Below are 23,176 nucleotides of genomic sequence, written 5' to 3'. Positions count from 1 at the left end.
TGCCCCAAGCTGTCCTTTCCTGATCTCTGTTTGAATACAATCATCCCAAAACCTCTCCCATGTGGGAAGGGTCTCACGTGCACAAACCCCATCAGCAAAGTTCAACCATGAACGGGGGAGGCCATTCACTGCAATACGCACCAACTCAGTGGATGGAATGGCCTCTCCAATCGCTGCCAACTCATCTCTCACATTAGTAATCTTTGTGAGATATCCAGCTGCACTATCATTACCCATCTTAATGTTCTTCAGCTTCTCCTTCAGGACCATCTTCCGGTTCTCATTGGTACTCTGGTAGAGATTAGACAATGTTGTCCACATCTCATGGGCATTGCTCTTTCCTCTCACATGAAGAATGCAATGGTCTTTGATTCCGTCTAGAATCAGCCTCTTACCCTTATTGTTCTTCTTTTTATACTCAGCCAACTGAGTAACATCAGTGGGCACAACAACAGGGTTCTGTGCGGTATGCACCATGATATCCCAGACTTCTGCCTCCTCAAAGATACTCTGCATTCTCTCCTTCCAAACGTTGTAATTTATATGCCCATCCAGCCTATCCTCCACCCTCAATCCCAATGACATCCTGTTGTCCTAAAACTGAAAAATAGCACTGCTGTAGTAAAGATAAAACTGTTGTTTATGAAAAAATCAGCTTGCTGGAATTTTCTGAGTGAAAAATCAGCAACTGTAATTTTTCCTTTTTGCTGTCCCAAACTGCCCTTCAGCACTCAAGCTCTGATACCATGAAGAAATTTCTGTTTTCCCACCCTGGTTTTCAGTTTCTCCTTATTTCTCCCATGTAGTTAAATGCTCATTCCCATAACCATACATTTAACAGACTGAAAAAAATAAATATTGCTGAAAACACAAATTTTGGAAAATTTTCAGAATGCTGGAAATTGCAGAATTAAAAATCAGCAATCAAAAACAGCCATTAAAACACATTAAAACACTGATATTTTTGGTCAACTTGACCCTGGAAAAACCCCCTTCAACTCTTGGGGAAAACCAGTTTGAGAGCTCTTCTTTATTTCTGAAAATTGTCTTTTTACAATGAGAATTATTCAGCAAAAAATCAGCAAGCAAATTTACAACTTATCTCCTTTCTCGTGCCTCACAGCAATCTGGAAATTACAACAAACAGGACAGCAATAAATGTTGTACGACCTCCGTTTTGTGTGCAGAAAAATCAGCAAACTGCTCCTCGATTTTTGTGCAAAAATCTTCCTTTCACTATGTGCTGAATCAGCTGTACAAATCTGCTCAACTGCTGCCTTGGAATGTGTGCCAAGCTGCTGTCTCCTTCTCCTCCCTGCTCAGAAATCTCTCTTGCTCTCTTGCTCTCCTTCTCCCAATCTGCTCATGAAAGAATGAATGACCTTTTCCTCCTTTAATATAACTCCAAGTGACTTTTGGGTGATCCAAGTGACTTTTGGGTGATCTCTAAATCCAATGGCTGAAATAGATTTAGATCAATGGTTGAGATTAAATGCTCATTTAAATCTCACTTTCTATTTTTAATTCACCCCACTTTAATAAAGACCCACTTAGTCATTTATTTCCAAAGTCACTTTTCCTTTCTAATTTTTCATTGACTTTATAAAAGTCACTTTAAAATTAGACTTAATAACTCTATCACTTAAAGTCACTTTTAAATTAGATTTAACTTTATAAAATTATAAAGTCACTTTAGGAGAAAAATTAAATTCTTTTGGACACTTTTCCCTAGGCCAAAGATCAAAGCCTAAGGGAACCACCTGTCCTCCGGTACCAAATTTCAACACTGCTTTATTGGAGGTTGCCCCCTCGAAGAGGCCTGTGAACATTTCTCTCTGAATAATAAAATCATTGCTATTCTGTGTTCTGGGTATATTTTGTTCGCATATTTTGTGTTCTCGGTATCTTTTCTTCGCTTGGGTATTGCTTTGCAGGTTAAGAGCATAACAAGTGGTATCAGAGCACTTTCCAGGGCTCGGTGGGATCTCCAAATTTTAGCAAATTTTTTTTTTTGGCTAGAGACGTGTTCCAGCGTCTTTAAACCACGGGATCTGTCATTAAGCGCATAAACTTGCAGATTTGGGGAGGCATGCACGCAGGAAATACAAGAGGTGGTCACGTCTGTTGGACTCCCTTGTAACCCCTGTGGGTTCCCCTTCGAGTAGTAGTGCATTAGACAGAACCGCGCACAGACTGTCTTCCACGTACCCTCTGGGTATATAGGAAGCCCCCTAGCTCCCTTGAAACCTCGCCATAGATAAACCTTCGACCGTCTTGTGGCTACATTACACCGAGAACAGTACTCGGAGAGATTACTCGCCCGTACGATAGGGTAGTCGGGTTGTACGGCTAAGGGTACGGTCGATCCTCCTTAGTTAGAGCTCTGAAACATTGGGCTGAGTACTACTGTCAGACCCTTATGTATATTGCGATCTGTAGCACCTGACACTCCCCAAGACCATAATTCCCTTTCTATCGGGGGATCATACATCATCTATTACAGATCAGCAGCAGCAGTTGTTCCACCATTCAGATCTCTCAGATCCACCCAATCGAATATTCCAGATCAGCAGCAGCAGTTGTTCCACCATTCAGATCTCTCAGATCCACCAGATCGGAGTAGTTGTGAAGGGTTCCTGTACCTGGATATAATTTTCGCAGGACTTTTGGCGGCATTGACATTTTGAGGATTTGGCGACTGCAATATTGATCAGGAAGGAGTAAAACTCCATTCGGAGTTTTCAAAAAAAAAAGAAAAGTCTGAGATCTTCCGGGGCACTTATTGGTGACCTAGCCCATCAGTATCAGGACGACGAGCTGAGCAAGGTGGTACCATTCAAATTCTTAGTAAAAATTTTTAGGCGGTCCCAATTTTTCATCAGGTTGGTGTATTGTAGAAACCCGCGCTCAAGCGATGGCCAACGAAAGGATCGACAAAATTGAAAACCATGTGCACTCCCTCCAAACTGCGGTGCACAAGATCGAACTTGAGCTTCAAGGAATGAGTAACCACATAGAACTTGAGCTTAAAGGAATAAGTAACCAGTTACAGGAGGCATTCCCAAAGGGCAAGAAGCCAGCCCACGAGGAGGCGTATAATGGCCATGAATACCATGAGGGTGAGTCTAGCCACTCTCCTCACGTTTGGCACTCCCATCCACCACCCAGTCAGCGACCTCCCAAGTTGGATATGCAGAAATTTGACGGTTCTCACACGTCCGCATGGCTAGCACAAATGGAGCAGTATTTCCAATTGAATCATATCACAGATGAGGGGACTAAGCTTATGGTGGGCACCATGTACTTGGACAATGAACGATGGTAATGGAAGGAATGGCATCAACATTGCAATGGACATTTTCAAAATTGGGCCCAATTTGCCAAAACTCTTCGCAGTCGCTTTGGACAGGAAGACTCTTTTTTGGGGCGTCTCACTAAGCTCCGACAGACGGGTACAGTGGAGGAATATATTACTGCTTTTGAAGCCTTAGCCTTCCGCACTAAGGGTCTCACAGATGAGTTCTACATGGAATGCTTTATCAGCGGTCTTAAAGAAGCCATCAAAGCTTAGGTTCTACTCCACCACCCTCTCACATGGACAGAGGCTTGCCAAGTATCCCATAAGGTGGAACATGCATTAACAGCCCAATCCAGCCACCCCAACTTTCCCGCTAAAGGTCGTCCCTCACAGGCTCCCAATATGACTCAGACACTTAAGATTCAAAAGGTGTCACCTGCGGAAATGGCCGAAAGAAGGAAGCAAGGACTATGTTACTACTGTGATGAAAAATATTCCCCAGGTCATAAATGCAAAGAGCACAAGTTTTTTCAAATAGTTTTTTCAAATAGATGCTCCACCAAGGAAGATCCACCACTTGAGGAACCGGAGGCGATCGAAGAAGATAACCAACAAGAGATTGTATCTGATGAAACAATTATTTCGCTAAATGCATTGGCAGGAATTTCTTCCCCTCAAACTCTCAAAATCAGGGGTTTTCTTAAACATCACCCAGTAGTAGTCTTGATTGATAGTGGAAGTACCCATAATTTCATCCACCAAAAGATCGCTGAAGCAGCACATTGTTTCGTCCGGGCAGTTTCTAACTTCCAAGTCCAGATTGCAGATGGGGGCACAATGAAATGTGAAGGTCGCTGTGAAAATGTCAAAATTCAAATGGGGGATTATCAATTGAAAACCCACATGTTTGCAATACACATGGGGGGTTGCGACATTGTCCTCGGCGCGGAATGGCTCCGCACTCTTGGGCCAATCACAATGGATTTCCAGGAGTTATATATGAGTTTTAAGCAGAACAACTCCACACATACCCTCCGTGGAATACAGGCGGGAACCCCCTCTATCATCAGTTCGCATAGGATGGAAAATTTGTTAAAAAAGGGCCATCATGGAGTGGTAGCTCAATTTAATGCCATCTAGGTAGTAGACACCATGTCTCAGCCAATTCATCCTGAGATGCAACAGACTTTAAATAAACATCGGACGGTCTTTGACAAGCCTCATGAGCTTCCACCCTCGCGAGGGGAACATGATCATAGCATCACATTGGTTCCAGGGGCCCAACCCCCAAATGTGCAGCCATACAGATATCCGTTCACCCAAAAGAACGAAATAGAAAAAATCATCAAGTAATTGTTGGAAGCAGGTGTCATTCGTCCCAGCATTAGTCCTTATTCATCTCCAGTGGTCATGGTCCTCAAGAAAGACGGGGAGTGGCGGATGTGTCCAGACTTCAGGGCCCTCAATAAGTTAACAGTCAAAGATAAATTTCCCATCTCAGTGGTTGACAATTTTCTGGACGAACTCAATGGGGCTCAATTCTTCACTAAGTTGGATCTTCGCTCAGGCTACCACCAAATTCGCATGAAGGAAGTCGACATTCCCAAGACAGCTTTCAGAACTCATGAAGGCCATTATGAGTTCCTGGTCATGCCATTTGGTCTTTGTAATGCCCCCTCTACTTTTCAGAGCCTTATGAATCACCTCCTCAAACCATATCTCAGAAAATTTGTCCTTGTCTTCTTCGATGACATCCTCATCTATAGTGGCACTTGGGCGGCACATCTTCAGCATGTAGATCTACTCTTGCAACTGCTCCGCACGCATAAATTATTTGTCAAGATGTCTAAGTCTTTGTTTGGCATTGAAGAAGTTGAGTATTTGGGCCACATTATGGGGCGTGAAGGTGTCAAGGTGGACCCAAAAAAGATCCAGGCAATGCAAGAATGGCCTCAACCTAAGACCTTGAAAAGCTTGAGAGGATTTTTGGGTCTCACAGGATATTATCGTAAATTTGTCCGCAACTATGGCCGCATAGCAAAGCCCATAACTCAACTCCTAAAGAAAAATTCCTTCTTCTGGAACGAAGAAGCACAACAGGCATTTACAGCTCTCAAAACCGCCATGTGTTCCACTCCTGTCTTAGCACTACCGGACTTCACCAAATCATTTGTCATTGAATCTGATGCTTTGGGAACAGGTATTGGAGCGGTCTTAATGCAGGAAGGGCGACCATTGGCCTTCACCAGCCAACAACTAAGTGGGAGGAATCTAGGCCAATCTACCTACGAGAAGGAAATGATGGCCATCTTACATGCAGTCGAGACCTGGCGACCTTACTTGTTGGGGCGACGTTTCCAAATCCGCACAGATCATCACAGTCTTAAATATTTTTTGGAGCAACGCCTATCTTCCCCACAACAAAATAAATGGTTAGCCAAAATGCTGGGATATGATTATGAGATCATTTACAAGAAAGGGAAAGACAACAGGGTAGCAGATGCATTGTCGCGCCAATTTGAGGAGGAATGTACTCTGCTCGCAATTTCCCTCCCCATTCCAGACTGGATTGAAGAGGCTCGCAGGGAATGGTTTTCACATCCCGGGCTCTCCCAACTCATTTCTCAATTGCAGGTAGATCCTAATTCCAGCAAGGGCTACTCGTGGCAGAATGATATTCTTCGCTACAAGGACAGAGTCGTAATATCACCAACATCGACCCTCAAAAGTCGCATTTTGGCAGAATTGCACTCATCTCCCATTGCAGGACATTCGGGCTTTCAGAAGACATATGCTCGCACCAGAAGATCATTTTTTGGACCGGCATGAAACAGGACATCCTTACTTTCGTAGCAGAATGTGACATCTGTCAACGCCACAAAGGGGAAACCGTCAACACACCAGGCACATTACAACCATTTCCCATTCCGGCGTTAATTTGGATGGAGGTCTCCATGGATTTCATTACAGGTCTTCCAAAGTCTGGGAACAAGTCAGTCATCATGGTGGTTGTGGACCGACTGTCGAAGTATGCTCATTTCTGCGCCCTACCCCAACCATTCACACCCACTTTGGTTGCTCAAACTTTCATGGATCAGATCTTCAAATTGCATGGCATGCCCACTTCTATTGTGTCTGACTGCGACCCAATCTTCACCAGTAATTTTTGGTAGGAGCTCTTCAAAATACAAGGCACTCAACTCAAACTCAGTACTTCATATCATCCGCAAACAGATGGTCAAACCAAAGCCGTCAACAAATGTCTAGAAACCTACCTTAGGTGTTTCACTTCAGAAAAACAACACCTTTGGGTACAGTGGTTACCTCTGGCGGAATGGTGGTATAACACCAACTATCATGCCACCACCAAAATGACTCCCTATGAAGCAGTCTATGGACAACTTCCGCCTTCCCCTACTTCTTATCTCACGGGGTGCTCCAAAGTACAAGCCGTGGATCAACTCCTACAACACCGCGCAACCATGCTTGCCCATCTGCGCGAGAATCTTCATCAAGCTCAGAACCGTATGAAGCAATAGGCTGACCAACATCGCTCAGAGCGCCAATTTCAAGAAGGGGATCAGGTCTTTTTGAGGCTGCAACCATATAAGCAAACATCACTCAAAGACAAGGGTTGTCAAAAGCTCTCTCCAAAATTCTATGGACCATACCAAGTACTTCAGCGCATTGGAGAAGTGGCTTACAAGTTGGCTTTGCCACCTATAGCAAAAATCCACCCAATTTTCCATGTATCGTGCCTCAAGAAAGTGATTGGGAACAATTGCCGAGTTCAAAACAGTCTACCTGAATTGGACGAAGAAGGGTTAATCTGGCTTCAACCTGAACAGGTTCTAGACACACGAGACAAGCACCTGCGCGACCGCATGCTTAAGGAGGTCCTCGTCAAATGGAAAGACACCTCTCCGGAAGATGCAATTTGGGAACCAGCCACTATTCTTCAGCAGTTTCCGCAGCTTCAGCCTTGAGGACAAGGCTAGTCTTAAGGGGGAGGGCATGTTAGGGTCCCACCCTAACCCCCTTATTTATGTCATGGGATCACGTCATAGTCAAGAGTCAATAAAGCCCATATTAATATTTGTAAGTGGTTAGCTCGCAATTAATGACGGGACCACAGTTAGTTGCAAATGGGCGGTAGTATTAGATAGATGGTAAATGGGCGGTAGTATTATATAGATGGTATTAATAAAACCCACGATATTGGCCCGCGGTATTGCATGTATAAGTCATATATAAAGGATAGAGACTCCCTGTGAGGAGCATCGTGTCTTGTTTTGTAATCGAGCTCTGCTCTATTGGAGGTTGCCCCCTCGAAGAGGCCTGTGAACATTTCTCTCTGAATAATAAAATCATTGCTATTCTGCATTGTGGGTATATTTTCTTCGCATATTCTGTGTTCTCGGTATCTTTTCTTCGCTTGGGTATTGCTTTGCAGGTTAAGAGCATAACATCTAATTATAAATTACAATTTACTTGCATCAAAGCAAATCAAACAAATTAAACAAAACTGAAAACCTGCAGCATTGTACATTGGATGCAAAGAGGTACACCTTAAAAATCAAATAACTACAAAGCTTTAAACAGTCTACAGTAAAACGGCATGCATCTTAAACTCCACTAGCTAGAGCTAGCCACAGACTTGACAATCCATAGATTCAACCTACTATTGCAGAAGAGCTCAAATGCTATTATCTGTTTTTATCTATGAAGAGATATCTACAAATCTAGCGTGTACTTTCATCTCTATAGCAATATTAAGATTTGAAATAATTGAAGATAATGTACATGTGATGTTGAACTCTGCAAGAGACGACCAGATAAGAGAAAAACTCTTAATAAAGTGAGATGTGAAGACTATACAGAGTTTGCTTTGCTTCTCTGCCAAGCAAGTTGCCATCTACATGAAAGATGTCTTGCAATATCAGAAAACATGTTTAGACAGTTTAGACACGGAATATATACAATGTAACCGGATATACTTTTAGATCCCTTATAGATTGGAGTTAAAGGGGAGATAAATTCTTCGTAAAACTGTGATTGCTTTAGTCCTCGTGTAGATGTTCAGGGATTTCCGTGGATGCTAATAAAATTTCATTTCAGATAAATTTCCACCGTACCACCCATCACCTTTCAAGTAAAGAAGGCATGGATCCAATCAGCTTAATTGACATGACAAAATTGTAATAGAGTTATAAACCTATTTCGAGTCAACAATTCCTTTAAGGGCAAATAACGTCTTCAGCAGAAAAACTCCTCTTGACTCTTGATATGGATACTAGGATTCATCTTTGTCATATCCTCGTCGGTCCTGGTTTAGTGGTCATTCAATACACTTCTTTAAGTATAACGATAAGTATTCTCTTACATTGAGAATGTCTGAAGATCGTTTGAGACGAAATGGTAATGGATCTCGCAATTATCAAAACATTCCTTTTTCTCCATCTTGGAATGATCATGAAAAGAAGTGGATGGAAATGGAGGGTGCGAGCCCTCTTTTCCATTGTTCATAATCTGCATAAATGGAAAGGAAATCGCCACAAATAAGGACCAGATATGAGATAAAAAAAAAAAAAAAAACATTATCTCTTGTGGACTAAGACGTGTACCCACGTCACAAGTTGCCTCAAAATCAATCACAACGAAGTACTGAAAATCTTGGAGTTGAAGTTCCTAGGCATTCCCTTGAGGATGCAGTTTGAAAGGTAGTTGCAGTTCTGGGGCATTTCCTTGAGGTTGCAGTTTAAAAGGTACATTCTGAAGACTGCTTCCTCGTGGCACCATGTAGTCCCAATTCCTTTGACTAATAAGTCCCTGCTTCAATGTATGTGTTGGGTACGTATGAAAACTGAAAGCTTGTGGAAAGTACACAGGGGCATCTGGTATACTCATAGACATTGCCTTTATATAACCTTCATTGAAAGGTAGTACATATCCATGGGGATTTAGTACACTGTCAAAATCTGGTATGCCACATGATAACAAATCTCTCTCACTCTTTATTGCTATGCAAACTCCAACAGTGCCATAAAAGTTAAAACCTGCAATTCTATTTGGTGACCACATTATAGGAACCTCGTGGTTCCTTATAATTTGTTCCGCATTATCATGTAGAAAAAGTTAGAACACATCCGCCAGAAAAACGATTATTTAATAATGTGTATTCCTAAGTCTAACCTAGTGACCTATCATATCTTTATGTTTAGGCTTGTAGATGGGAGTTTGGGTATCACATCCTTTTGATTTTTGTTAGTCTGCTTCTGTGGGCTGTTTTACATTCTCAACTTTGGATTTTGAAGGTGTTTTTTTGGCAATTCTGGCTTTCCTCAGAGTGGTACTTGGTCTGGCAATTAGAGAACTTTGGGCTTGTCTCTTACTCAAGCCTGGAAGACTTTGACTTATCCTTTTATATTTGTTTGCTCAAGGGATTCCTTTTGGATGTTTGCCATGTATACTCCATTAGGGAAATTTTGGGAGCTTTGGGATATGGATTACCAGGAAGTTACGTAAATGCACAAAGTTTTGTGAAGGCATGAAGACTTCATTAACAGCAATAGGACATCTATATTCTTGGTAACATCTAAGGCGCATGAAAAATGAGCACCAATGAATTAGAATAAAATGGCTATTAGATAAAAATAAAAACAATACAACCCAGAATCTCACAAAAGAAATAATAAAAAGAATTTGACTCTTGCAATACTTGCCAACTTCTGTTTTCCATTTTGACTGTAAATGAAGATTATAGAAGTGCTTAGAACCACTTATGTTGCATGCTTCAAGACATCCTAAATTAAAACCTAGGTTAACAAAGAAAATCCTCCATAAGCTGCATACATATGATAAGTAAGTGCCCTAAGTACTCTGGATGTAACAAATTTAAGGATGTTCAATTTGAACTGGTGATTTTTGGCAAGTTTTTAGAGTCGTGAGTGATCTAATTATAAATTACAATTTACTTGCATCAAAGCAAAGCAAAAAAATTAAACAAAACTGAAAACCGGCAGCATTGTACATTGGATGCAAAGAGGTACACCTTAAAAATCAAATAACTACAAAGCTTTAAATAGTCTACAGTAAAACGACATGCATCTTAAGCTCCACTAGCCACAGCTAGCCACAAACTTGACAATCCATAGATTCAACCTACTATTGCAGAAGAGCTCAAATGCTATTATCTGTTGTTATCTACGAAGAGATATCTACAAATCTAGCGTGTACTTTCATCTCTATAGCAATATTAAGATTTGAAATACACCTATGCCTGTTCACTTTAATTCCACTCAATGCGAGTATTGTGTCACCTTAGCGAATAGACCCAGTTAGATGTGTATGTATTTCTAATATTTTGTCAATGCTTGCACTAGTAGTACTTATTTGGATTAACAAACTGTTATTGGACTTTATAAAATATTATTTTTTTTCCATGAAGACAACATATGATGGTATGTATACAACAGTTACATTTTATCAAGAAAATCCAGCACAAAAGATTTGAAGAACAAGAGCTAACATGGTTTTACTAGCACTTCAGCAAATGGGAGGTGGGTTCTGCAGTTGATGACTGAGCTAGTCCCCTTTACTGTTTTGTTATGTTTATGCAAATCGTCAATTGCATTTACATATCAGTGATTTGATCACTTCCTTTCCGTTAAAGTTAAACTTTAAATAATAAAAATCCATGTTTTCAAGAGATGGACTGTGTAGATGCTAATATGACATCTGGATCACAGTTAATAAACATAGGACAAAGACATACATTGAGTTTACATACATTGAGTTTAAGAGGTCAGGGCAGTTGTAGCAAATCATATTTAGAAGCTACGACAACTCCTTGACAAGCATAGGAAACTGAAATGATTTGAGAAGATATGACGTGGGAGTGATGATGTTGGGAGAGCTTTGTTTGATTAAAAGAATGAAACACTTACATATGATAGAGCTTGGCATGATCTTGTGTTATGTGACTTGTCTTGAATGGGAAAAGACAAGCTTCTTGTGTTATGTGACTTATCTTGAATGGGACAAGACAGGCTTACGTTTCTAAAATTTTCAGTAAAATGCATAGGTTCCGCAAACCATTAAAATTAAAAATTGAAATGTTTTTGTAGACAGTATACACAGCCACAATATTTGGAGTGTATATATCTTTGGATCAATTTTTAGGCCTTTTGCCCAGTGCAGCTACCCCAGCTGCTAAATATAAAACTTTTGGCATGGGAGGTTTTCATTAGAAAGATAATATAGTTGCTATATAGACAGCGACAACGTCGGTGGCACCAGGATGGGTTGTAGCAAAGGCGAAGGCACATCGATTTCTTATCAGTGCAAATAAGGTTTTCCATAAACCTCTCCTTGTATGAAAATGTGAAAAATATAGTGAAGATCAATAGAAATTAAACAGAAATCAGTACAGAAAATACAATGAACATCAATAAAATCAAACTGAACAATATTGAGAAAAAAGAAATCCACAGCTAGAGCTAGCCACAGACTTGACAATCCATAGATTCAACCTACTATTGCAGAAGAGCTCAAATGCTATTATCTCTGTTTATCTACGAAGAGATATCTAAAAATCTAGCATGTACTTTCATCTCTATAGCAATATTAAGATTTGAAATAATTGAAGATAATGTACATGTGATGTTGAACTCTGCAAGAGACGACCAGATAAGAGAAAAACTCTTAATAAAGTGAGATGTGAAGACTATACAGAGTTTGCTTTGCTTCTCTGCCAAGCAAGTTGCCATCTACATGAAAGATGTCTTGCAATATCAGAGAACATGTTTAGACAGTTTAGACACGGAATATATACAATGTAACCGGATATACTTTTAGATCCCTTATAGATTGGAGTTAAAGGGGAGATAAATTCTTCATAAAACTGTGATTGCTTTAGTCCTCGTGTAGATGTTCAGGGATTTCCGTGGATGCTAATAAAATTTCATTTCAGATAAATTTCCACCTTACCACCCATCACCTTTCAAGTAAAGAAGGCATGGATCCAATCAGCTTAATTGACATGACAAAATTGTAATAGAGTTATAAACCTATTTCCAGTCAACAATTCCTTTAAGGGCAAATAACGTCTTCAGCAGAAACACTCCTCTTGACTCTTGATATGGATACTAGGATTCATCTTTGTCATATCCTCGTCGGTCCTGGGTCAGTGGTCATTCAATACACTTCTTCAAGTATAACGATAAGTATTCTCTTACATTGAGAATGTCTGAAGATCGTTTGAGACGAAATGGTAATGGATCTCGCAATTATCAAAACATTCCTTTTTCTCCATCTTGGAATGATCATGAAAAGAAGTGGATGGAAATGGAGGGTGCGAGCCCTCTTTTCCATTGTTCATAATCTGCATAAATGGAAAGGAAATCGCCACAAATAAGAACCAGATATGAGATAAATAAAAAAAAAAAACACTATCTCTTGTGGACTAAGACGTGTACCCACGTCACAAGTTGCCTCAAAATCAATCACAACGAAGTACTGAAAATCTTGGAGTTGAAGTTCCTAGGCATTCCCTTGAGGATGCAGTTTGAAAGGTAGTTGCAGTTTAAAAGGTACATTCTGAAGACTGCTTCCTCGTGGCACCATGTAGTCCCAATTCCTTGACTAATAAGTCCCTGCTTCAATGTATGTGTTGGGTACGTATGAAAACTGAAAGCTTGTGGAAAGTACACAGGGGCATCTGGTACACTCATAGACATTGCCTTTATATAACCTTCATTGAAAGGTTGTACATATCCATGGGGATTTAGTACACTGTCAAAATCTGGTATGCCACATGATAACAAATCTCTCTCACTCTTTATTGCTATGCAAACTCCAACAGTGCCATGAAAGTTAAAACCTGCAATTCTATTTGGTGACCACATTATAGGAACCTCGTGGTTCCTTATAATTTGTTCCGCATTATCATGTAGAAAAAGTTAGAACACATCAGCTAGAAAAACGATTATTTAATAATGTATATTCCTAAGTCTAACCTAGTGACCTATCATATCTTTATGTTTAGGCTTGTAGATGGGAGTTTGGGTATCACATCCTTTTGATTTTTGTTAGTCTGCTTCTGTGGGCTGTTTTACATTCTCAACTTTGGATTTTGAAGGTGTTTGTTTGGCAATTCTTGCTTTCCTCAGAGTGGTACTTGGTCTGGCAATTAGAGAACTTTTGGCTTGTCTCTTACTCAAGCCTGGAAGACTTTGACTTATCCTTTTATATTTGTTTGCTCAAGGGATTCCTTTTGGATGTTTGCCATGTATACTCCATTAGGGAAATTTTGGGAGCTTTGGGATATGGATTACCAGGAAGTTCCGTAAATGCACAAAGTTTTGTGAAGGCATGAAGACTTCATTAACAGCAATAGGACATCTATATTCTTGGTAACATCTAAGGCCCATGAAAAATGAGCACCAATGAATTAGAATAAAATGGCTATTAGATAAAAATAAAAACAATACAACCCATAATCTCACAAAAGAAATAATAAAAAGAATTTGACTCTTGCAATACTTGCCAACTTCTGTTTTCCATTTTGACTGTAAATGAAGATTATAGAAGTGCTTAGAACCACTTATGTTGCATGCTTCAAGACATCCTAAATTAAAACCTAGGTTAACAAAGAAAATCCTCCATAAGCTGCATACATATGATAAGTAAGTGCCCTAAGTACTCTGGATGTAACAAATTTAAGGATGTTCAATTTGAACTGGTGATTTTTGGCATGTTTTTAAAGTCGTGAGTGATCTAATTATAAATTACAATTTACTTGCATCAAAGCAAAGCAAAAAAATTAAACAAAACTGAAAACGGCAGCATTGTACATTGGATGCAAAGAGGTACACCTTAAAAATCAAATAACTACAAAGCTTTAAATAGTCTACAGTAAAACGACATGCATCTTAAGCTCCACTAGCCACAGCTAGCCACAAACTTGACAATCCATAGATTCAACCTACTATTGCAAAAGAGCTCAAATGCTATTATCTGTTGTTATCTACGAAGAGATATCTACAAATCTAGCGTGTACTTTCATCTCTATAGCAATATTAAGATTTGAAATACACCTATGCCTGTTCACTTTAATTCCACTCAATGCGAGTATTGTGTCACCTTAGCGAATAGATCCAGTTAGATGTGTATGTATTTCTAATATTTTGTCAATGCTTGCACTAGTAGTACTTATTTGGATTAACAAACTGTTATTGGACTTTATAAAATATTATTTTTTTTCCATGAAGACAACATATGATGGTATGTATACAACAGTTACATTTTATCAAGAAAATCCAGCACAAAAGATTTGAAGAACAAGAGCTAACATGGTTTTACTAGCACTTCAGCAAATGGGAGGTGGGTTCTGCAGTTGATGACTGAGCTAGTCCCCTTTACTGTTTTGTTATGTTTATGCAAATCATCAATTGCATTTACATATCAGTGATTTGATCTCTTCCTTTCCGTTAAAGTTAAACTTTAAATAATAAAAATCCATGTTTTCAAGAGATGGACTGTGTAGATGCTAATATGACATCTGGATCACAGTTAATAAACATAGGACACAGACATACATTGAGTTTAAGAGGTCAGGGCAGTTGTAGCAAATCAGATTTAGAAGCTACGACAACTCCTTGACAAACATAGGAAACTGAAATGATTTGAGAAGATATGACGTGGGAGTGATGATGCTGGGAGATCTTTGTTTGATTAAAAGCATGAAACACTTACATATGATAGAGCTTGGCATGATCTTGTGCTGTGTGACTTGTCTTGAATGGGAAAAGACAAGCTTCTTGTGTTATGTGACTTGTCTTGAATGGGACAAGACAGGCTTACGTTTCTAGGTTCCGCAAACCGTTAAAATTAAAAATTGAAATGTTTTTGTAGACAGTATACACGGCCACAATATTTGGAGTGTATATATCTTTGGATCAATTTTCAGGCCTTTTGCCCAGTGCTACCCCAGCTGCTAAATATAAAACTTTGGGCATTGGAGGTTTTCATTAGAAAGATAATATAGTTGCTAGATAGACACCGACAACGTCGGTGGCACCAGGATGGGTTGTAGCAAAGGCGAAGGAACATCGATTTCTTATCCGTGCAAATAAGGTTTTCCACAAACCTCTCCTTGTATGAAAATGTGAAAAATATAGTGAAGATCAATAGAAATTAAACAGAAATCAATACAGAAAATACAATGAACATCAATAAAATCAAACTGAACAATATTGAGAAAAAAGAAATCCACATCACAGAGTGGCACTGGAGGGGAGTTCTTCACAGAGGAACGCCTTACTGCGTAAATATAAATATTCACACTTGTAACTGCGAATACCATCGATCTTAGGGCTTTTTTGTTTGTTTCTGTTTTCGTGCTCACCGTTTATACTCCACTTCCAGGCCAGCCCCCATGTTCAGAAGCTGATCACTTTTGTTGGGCCGAGCCAAGGTCAGGAAGGTGGGAGAGTATACGTAAAAATCCGTCCTATCGTCGATTGACATGCCTGTAACCACAACTTTCACCCCTGATTTGGTGCAAAGTGCTGGAACTGTACATCTTATCTGATTTGGTTCAACTCAATTAGCCAAAAGAATGATAATAAACGGTTCCCCCGAGAACATTTGAGGAGATTAGCGTAGGAATTCATATCATAATTGATTTGATGATTTCATTAAATGATCTAAATTTTAGCGTAGGAATTCATATCATAATTGATTTGATGATTTCATTAAATGATCTGAATTTATATCATTATTTTGAAAGCTAAAGCTAGATGCTCACTTTTGTTGGGCCGAGCCAAGGTCAGGAAGGTGGAAGAGTATACGTAAAAATCCGTCCTATCGTCGATTGACATGCCTGTAACCACAACTTTCACCCCTGATTTGGTGCAAAGTGCTGGATCTGTACATCTTATCTGATTTGGTTCAACTCAATTAGCCAAAAGAATGATAATAAATGGTTCCCCCGAGAACATTTGAGGAGATTAGCGTAGGAATTCATATCATAATTGATTTGATGATTTCATTAAATGATCTGAATTTTAGCATAGGAATTCATATCATAATTGATTTGATGATTTCATTAAATGATCTGAATTTATATCATTATTTTGAAAGCTAAAGCTAGATGATTGAAAATAAATATTTAAATAAAACCAATTCCATAACACACCTGATAGCATGCACCGCATCCTTTTCCGTCCCTATATATTTTGATACTTGCTGTGGCCACTGACTGCTTTCCACTGTTCATGAGATTTGTTGCATACGGTCCATACTGACATGATGCATCTAGAAACTTATACAGGTCAGGTCGTGATGAGATTTTGTGACTTTAAGTAAGGGGGCAACCATTTTAAATTTTATATAAAAAATAAAACGACATTCATAATTTGAAAGGTTAAAACAAAACTCATAATGAAATTTTACATCCCAAATTATTAATATCGGTGCATATTCTGCATTCATTCTCAAAACCGAATCCAAATATGAACGTGGCGAGATTCTCTATACATACATAACATTTGATCAGACCATTAACCACAGAAATTTTGATCAGACCTTGGCTTCTTACGGAGTAATTATTGAATGATTTCTGTTTTTTTTAACGGCAAAAGGGTATACGAATAAAAAGAAGAATCAGTAACCAGCATACCTCAACGAATGAATGAGCCGCAAGAACGTACGAAACCAACCATCAAATTGCACATTCGAATTCTTCCTATCTCATCGCACGTGTCATCTAATTTCCAAATTCACTGAACCATTTAAACATAGCTAAAAAAAAATTGAAAAAGAACATGGTGTCCTATTGATTGGCATGGATATATGGGAAGTCCATATATGGGAAGGTAAATCACATGGACATATACGAAGGTAAATCAGACAGAGAAAAAAAAACACAGAAACCAAAGCTTCATCTTTCTCATTGCCGAACCGTACTCGTCACCTGTTCCAAAATCAACCAACAAGAACTGCCCAAGAAAATAAAAGCATCATCTCTAAAGGTAAAGCTGTTGCGATTTCGAACAGCTGCACTGAAGAAAAGGGGTTTTGATGAAAATTCACTGTACAAATTTATTACAATAACATATCTGAATATATTATAAATTGAAAAACAAATTCATATCTTCACCTCCATTCACAATGGGTTACACAGAATTTATCTCTAACGACTCTTCTGCCCTCCATACATCCACAAAATACAAAATAAAATCGCAAGGGCAAAACAAGCATGCCTTCAGAATATGTAACTGCAGAGACTGAGAAATGGAATTAGAATGTTTTTTCCTTTCGAGGCTGTCGAAGAGTGAGCCAGAGAGACGAAACATCGTGGAATGTTGAACGGCCCAGTAACCAGTGTCACGGCTGGCATGGTTCAATTCAGATCAACCGTTAACGATTACCTGATCGTCTAACAACAAAATCGAATGGCACATATTTTTACACATAAGTAGTTTGGGTAGTTCATTTCATAGGGGAACGCCTTAAGGCGTAATTAAATTGTTGCATATATTTCCAAGCCACTGGCATATTAAATTGTTGCATAGGCTCAAGTTGAAGTTTAGAAGTTTAGATTTGTTTCTTGTATGCAGAAGATTTTCAAATTATTATTTTATTTTTATGTCAATTTGTTAATCAAGAATAGTAAATTAGACTAAAGATTTTTTTCTTTTTGAAACTCCAACCAGGAAAACATTTAAAAAGTAAAAAATTGTGTTTTTAACTATTTAGTCTCGTTTATTTGTGTTTTTTAAGATTTATACTCATGTAGGAAATTAAAGAAGACAACTATAATGACATGCAACTATGCAGGACAACAAGCGAATAAATATAATAATTCTCATTACTCTTCATTTAATTAAAAAAAAAAACTTTATCCAATTTAGAGGTAGTTTTCAAGTTTATAAAACTAAGTCTTTGCCTTTCAAATATTAAGGTTAACACATTTCTACAATTATGGTATTTTCTATAGTTTATGATCTCAGTTACTCTACTAACTTTTACATATTTTATGCTCAACAATTAATTAATTATAATGAAAAAAGAAATTATAATATGTAATTTTATTTTAATGTGTTCACTTTTTTCAATTTAATTTAATTTAATATTTTCTTTATAAACTATATTATTAATTTTTAATTAAATTAAATAAATTATATATATATATATATATATATATATAATATGTCTTTTCTATATAATTACATATATATAAAAACTTGTTATATTTTACCATTTTATAAAAACATAATTTATAATCTATATGGATCATTATTCACATATATTTATGATCAACTTGTATACTTATTCAATTAGCATACATTATAACCATTTAACATGTATATAAACTTATTATATTTTACCATTTTATAAACACATAATTTATAACCTATATGAATCATTATTCACATATATTTTTGAACAACTTATATACGTATTCAATTAGCATATATTATAACCATCTAACATGTATGAACTATTTTTAAGTGAAGTTGGGAAAAAATACTATATAATAATTTAGATACTCATTTTAAAAAAGCTAAAATGTATCCATAGACAATCATTCTAGCTATTAGTTTTCCACTTGGGGAACTAAACCAATAACATAAGTTTAGAATTTTACCATTGGGTATTCTATAGTATACCAAATCAAATGGATGTAAAACCAAAAACGAAAATAAACCATGAGTTCACAAAGATGACAATTATAACATTATCACAGAAATTCTCCTTGAATGATCTAGATCACTTCACCATCATTCAATTGGGGAGTCCATTGAAGTCATTTGATGTAGCTCACTGTCATTCTTCAAAGAGAATTCAAAGTTTGCCAATTTCATGGCTAGAATGGAGACCTTCCTAAGTCTATCAAAATTTTCCATTAATTTTTCCATGTAAATGGTCATTTCCTATTAAGAGTCTACATTATGTAGGTTTTAACCCCATACAGAAATTACTTGCATATGAATTCTAAAACACAAAAAATAAATAAGGCGAGAGCATAACACATAAAACACATATACACAAATATTTTCTGTTGGATCCCAAAATCGGGGCTACCAGCTTGATTTTTCATTTTGTTCCTTTCAGTGTTACAACGCATATTTATACATGCCGAAGCATCCAATACCATGGACCGAAAACCATCGCGTCCAAAACCATGTGCGAAAACCATGCACAAAACCATAGGTCGTTGTGAAAAGAATATAACACAACCCAACATTCTCCCACTTGTTGTTTTCTTTCCACAGGGGGCCACAAGAGAGCTTTGTCATTTATCCAGTCCTACAATGCCCATTGTTTCTCTACACCAAGAGAACTTCTCAAAGCTCACATATTTTGTCAATGCATCTGCAACATTCTTCAAAGTGCCCACCTTTACCAGTAACACCTTTTTGTCTTCTATCATATCCCTCACAAAGTGATACTGAACATCAATGTGCTTCGTCTTTGAATGATATACAGGGTTCTTTGCCAAGAAAATTGCACTTTGGCCATCACAGTCTATCCTTATAGCTCCCTGTACTGACCCCATACTTGAACACAATCTTTGCAACCAAACTTCTTCCTTGCTTGCATGAGTGGTTTCCATGTATTCTGCCTCTGTAGTTGATAGTGCCACTACAGATTTTTTCTTACTCATCCAACTAATTGCACCTCCAAATAGGTTAAACACATACCCACTTGTAGACTTTCTCTTATCCATATCTCTAGCCTAGTCTGCATCAACAAAGACACAAATATCCAACACTCTGTCCAATCCTGATCTTCCTTGGTAGCACAAACCATAATCACTAGTGCCATGCAAATAGCTGAAAACTCACTTCACTACTATCTAGTGCTCATTCCCTTGTTTTGACATAAACTTGCTCAATACTCCCACTGTATGTGTAATGTCTGATCTAGTACAAACCATTGCGTACATCAGGCTACCAACTGCACTTACGTATGGAACATGGGACATGTCCTCTTCCTCTTCTTGTGTCTTGGGACATTATTCAGCAGATAACTTCACACCTACAAGAATAGGAACCTTCACCGGTTTACTATCCTACATATTAAACCTCAGCAATATTATCTCGACATACTTCCTCTGGTTTTACCAGAGCTTCCTCTTTGCCTGATCGGTTTTAACTTCCATGCCCAAAATATAGTTTGTAGCACCAAGATCTTTCATGTCGAATTTGGAGGACAATTGGTTCTTCAAATCCTGGATAATTTCTTTGTCATAAGCAACATATCATCCACATACAAGACCAGATAAATAACATGGCCACATTAATTTAAAATACACACAGTGATCTGCTTTGTTTCTGGTGAATCCAAGTCCCTGTATAAATGTATCAAATTTCTGATACCACATCCTTAGTGACTGTTTTAACCCATACAAAGACTTTTTTAACTTGCATACCATTTCTTTCTTACCCTTCACCGCAAAGCCTTCAGGTTGCTTCATGTAGATTTCCTCATCTAGATCCCCTTGAAGAAATGTTGTCTTCACATCCATCTGTTCTACCTCAAAATGAAAAGCAGCAGCAACAGATAAAAGTAATCTAATAGAAATTACCTTGGCAACAGGAGAAAAAATATCACCAAAATCAATTCCCATCACCTGTGAATAACCTTTTTCCACCAACCGATCTTTGTATTTCTCCACCTTTCCTTTTGCATTTGTCTTCTTCTTGAACAGTCGTTTTCTACCAATGGGTTTTCTTCCAGCTGGCAACTCCGCCAGATCCTATGCCTCATTTTTGTGCAAAGATTCCATTTCATTAAGCATGGCCTCTTTCCAGATTTTTCCATCCTCTGAATCTACCGCTTTCTTCACAGTTCTGGGATCATCGTGAGTAATAGATAAAGCAAAATTTGAATAGAAAGCAGATGGACTATACCTTTCTGGCTGCCATCTTTCTCGAACTGATCTTCTCACACCCGAAGTTTGTGGCTCTTCATCTTATGATTCCTCCTCTATTGTAGAGTTAGATTCTTCCTCCTTATGCTCAAACTCTATCTTCTTAGGTTCCTTTGGTTGTAGTTCATGTTTAATAACATCTTTTACCTCTCTAAACACTACCTCTCAGTTGTACACAACCATCATTGTTACTGGGTTCCAAAGCTTATAACCCTTTAAACCATCCTTATACCCAATAAAGATTCACTTTTCAGATTTACTATCCAACTTGGTTCATTTCTCCTTTGGAACATGTACATATGCATCACATCCAAATACCCTCATATGTGAAAGATAGGGTTTCTTACTAGTCCATACCTCTTGTGGAGTCTTATCCTCCAACACTAATGAAGGTGATCTGTTGACCAGGTAACATGCTGTCTCCACCGCCTCTACCCAGAATTCCTGTCTTAACTCGGCACCATTGAGCATGATTCTTGCCATTTCCATCAATGTCTTGCTCATTCTTTCTGCAACTCCATTTTACTCGGGTGTGTATGGAGTAGTCTTCTGCCATGCTATAACACACTTCTTACAAAATTCTTCAAATTCCTTACTAGAAACCTCTCCACTGTTATCTATCCTAAACACCTTTATCTTCTTCTCTGTCTGGTTTTTCACTAGAGCCTTAAATTCTTTAAGCCTGTCAAAGACTTCAGATTTCTTCTTAAGGAAATATATCCATGTATTCCTTGAGAAGTCATCTATAAATGATACATAGTACATAGAATTACCTAGTGATGGAACCTTCACAGGTCCAAACACATCACTGTGCACAAGTTCTAATATATGTTTCCCCCTCTTACCACCAGAGGGGAAGCTCACCCGATTCTGCTTCCCATATACACAATTTTCACAGAATCAAAATCTAGAGAGCTATTAATCATACCTTCTACCATACCTTTACCATCAAGTATTTGAAGGCCCTTCTCTCCAATATGTCCAAGCCTTTGATGCCACAACATGGTCTTCTCTCCAGAGACCACTAGATTTTCTGCTCCACTTTCAGGAACCACAAAGCTGTTGCACCCATCAATAATAGTGCTACCTTGCAGCTTGTACAAAGTTCCAATCTAAACTCCATGCATCAATACCAGTGCTACTCGAAACATCTTGCAAGTATCCTTATTGAACACTATTCTTACACCTGCATCATCCAGCTTTCTTACAGAAATCAGATTTCTAGCCAATGTAGGAATATTCAGAACACTCGGAAGTGTTCTAACCCTTCCACCTTGCAACTTCAACTTTACTTTTCCGCGACCAACGATTCTAGCCTTCCTATCATCCTCTAAGAAGACATCACCACCATTTTATTTCTCATACTCACAGAACCACTCTCTATGGGGAGTGAAGCGAAAGGATGCACCTAAGTCAATCAACCATGCCTCATGATCTACATGTGTACTTGAAGAATCCAAGTATACGTCCCCACCTTCATCTGAGGTGGTTTTTGCCTTTGCAGAAGGAGCATCATCAGATCCCTTTCCTTTATCAAGAGCTTTAGATTTACAATCCCTTTTGTAGTGCCCTTCCTTTCCACATTTCCAGCACACTACCTTTACAGGTTTTCTTGGAGATTTAGATCTCCCTCTAGATTTAGATCTACCACTCAATGAATTATTTTTGTTTCTGTTCTGGGACCGTCCTCATATAGACAGGCATCACCATTCTGGCTCTCCATTTTTTTACATCTCATCTCCCCTATAAGCAAGGATGAGAATATTTCATCAAACTACAAGGCAGTTGTATTACTACCTATTGCAATAACCAAACTGTCCCATGAATCTGGTAGAGAACACAAAAAACTGATGCACTTATATTCATCTGAAATTTTAATATCAACAGATAATAACTAACTTACCATAGTATTAAATGCATTCAAATGCTCTATCACC

This window comes from Pinus tabuliformis, chromosome 6 (genome assembly GCF_031772625.1).
Source record: "Pinus tabuliformis cultivar Carrire ecotype Pingquan chromosome 6, CPIR1, whole genome shotgun sequence".
Taxonomy (NCBI): Eukaryota; Viridiplantae; Streptophyta; class Pinopsida; order Pinales; family Pinaceae; genus Pinus; species Pinus tabuliformis.
The sequence above is the reverse complement of the archived record's forward strand: the minus strand, read 5'-3'. Positions refer to the sequence as shown.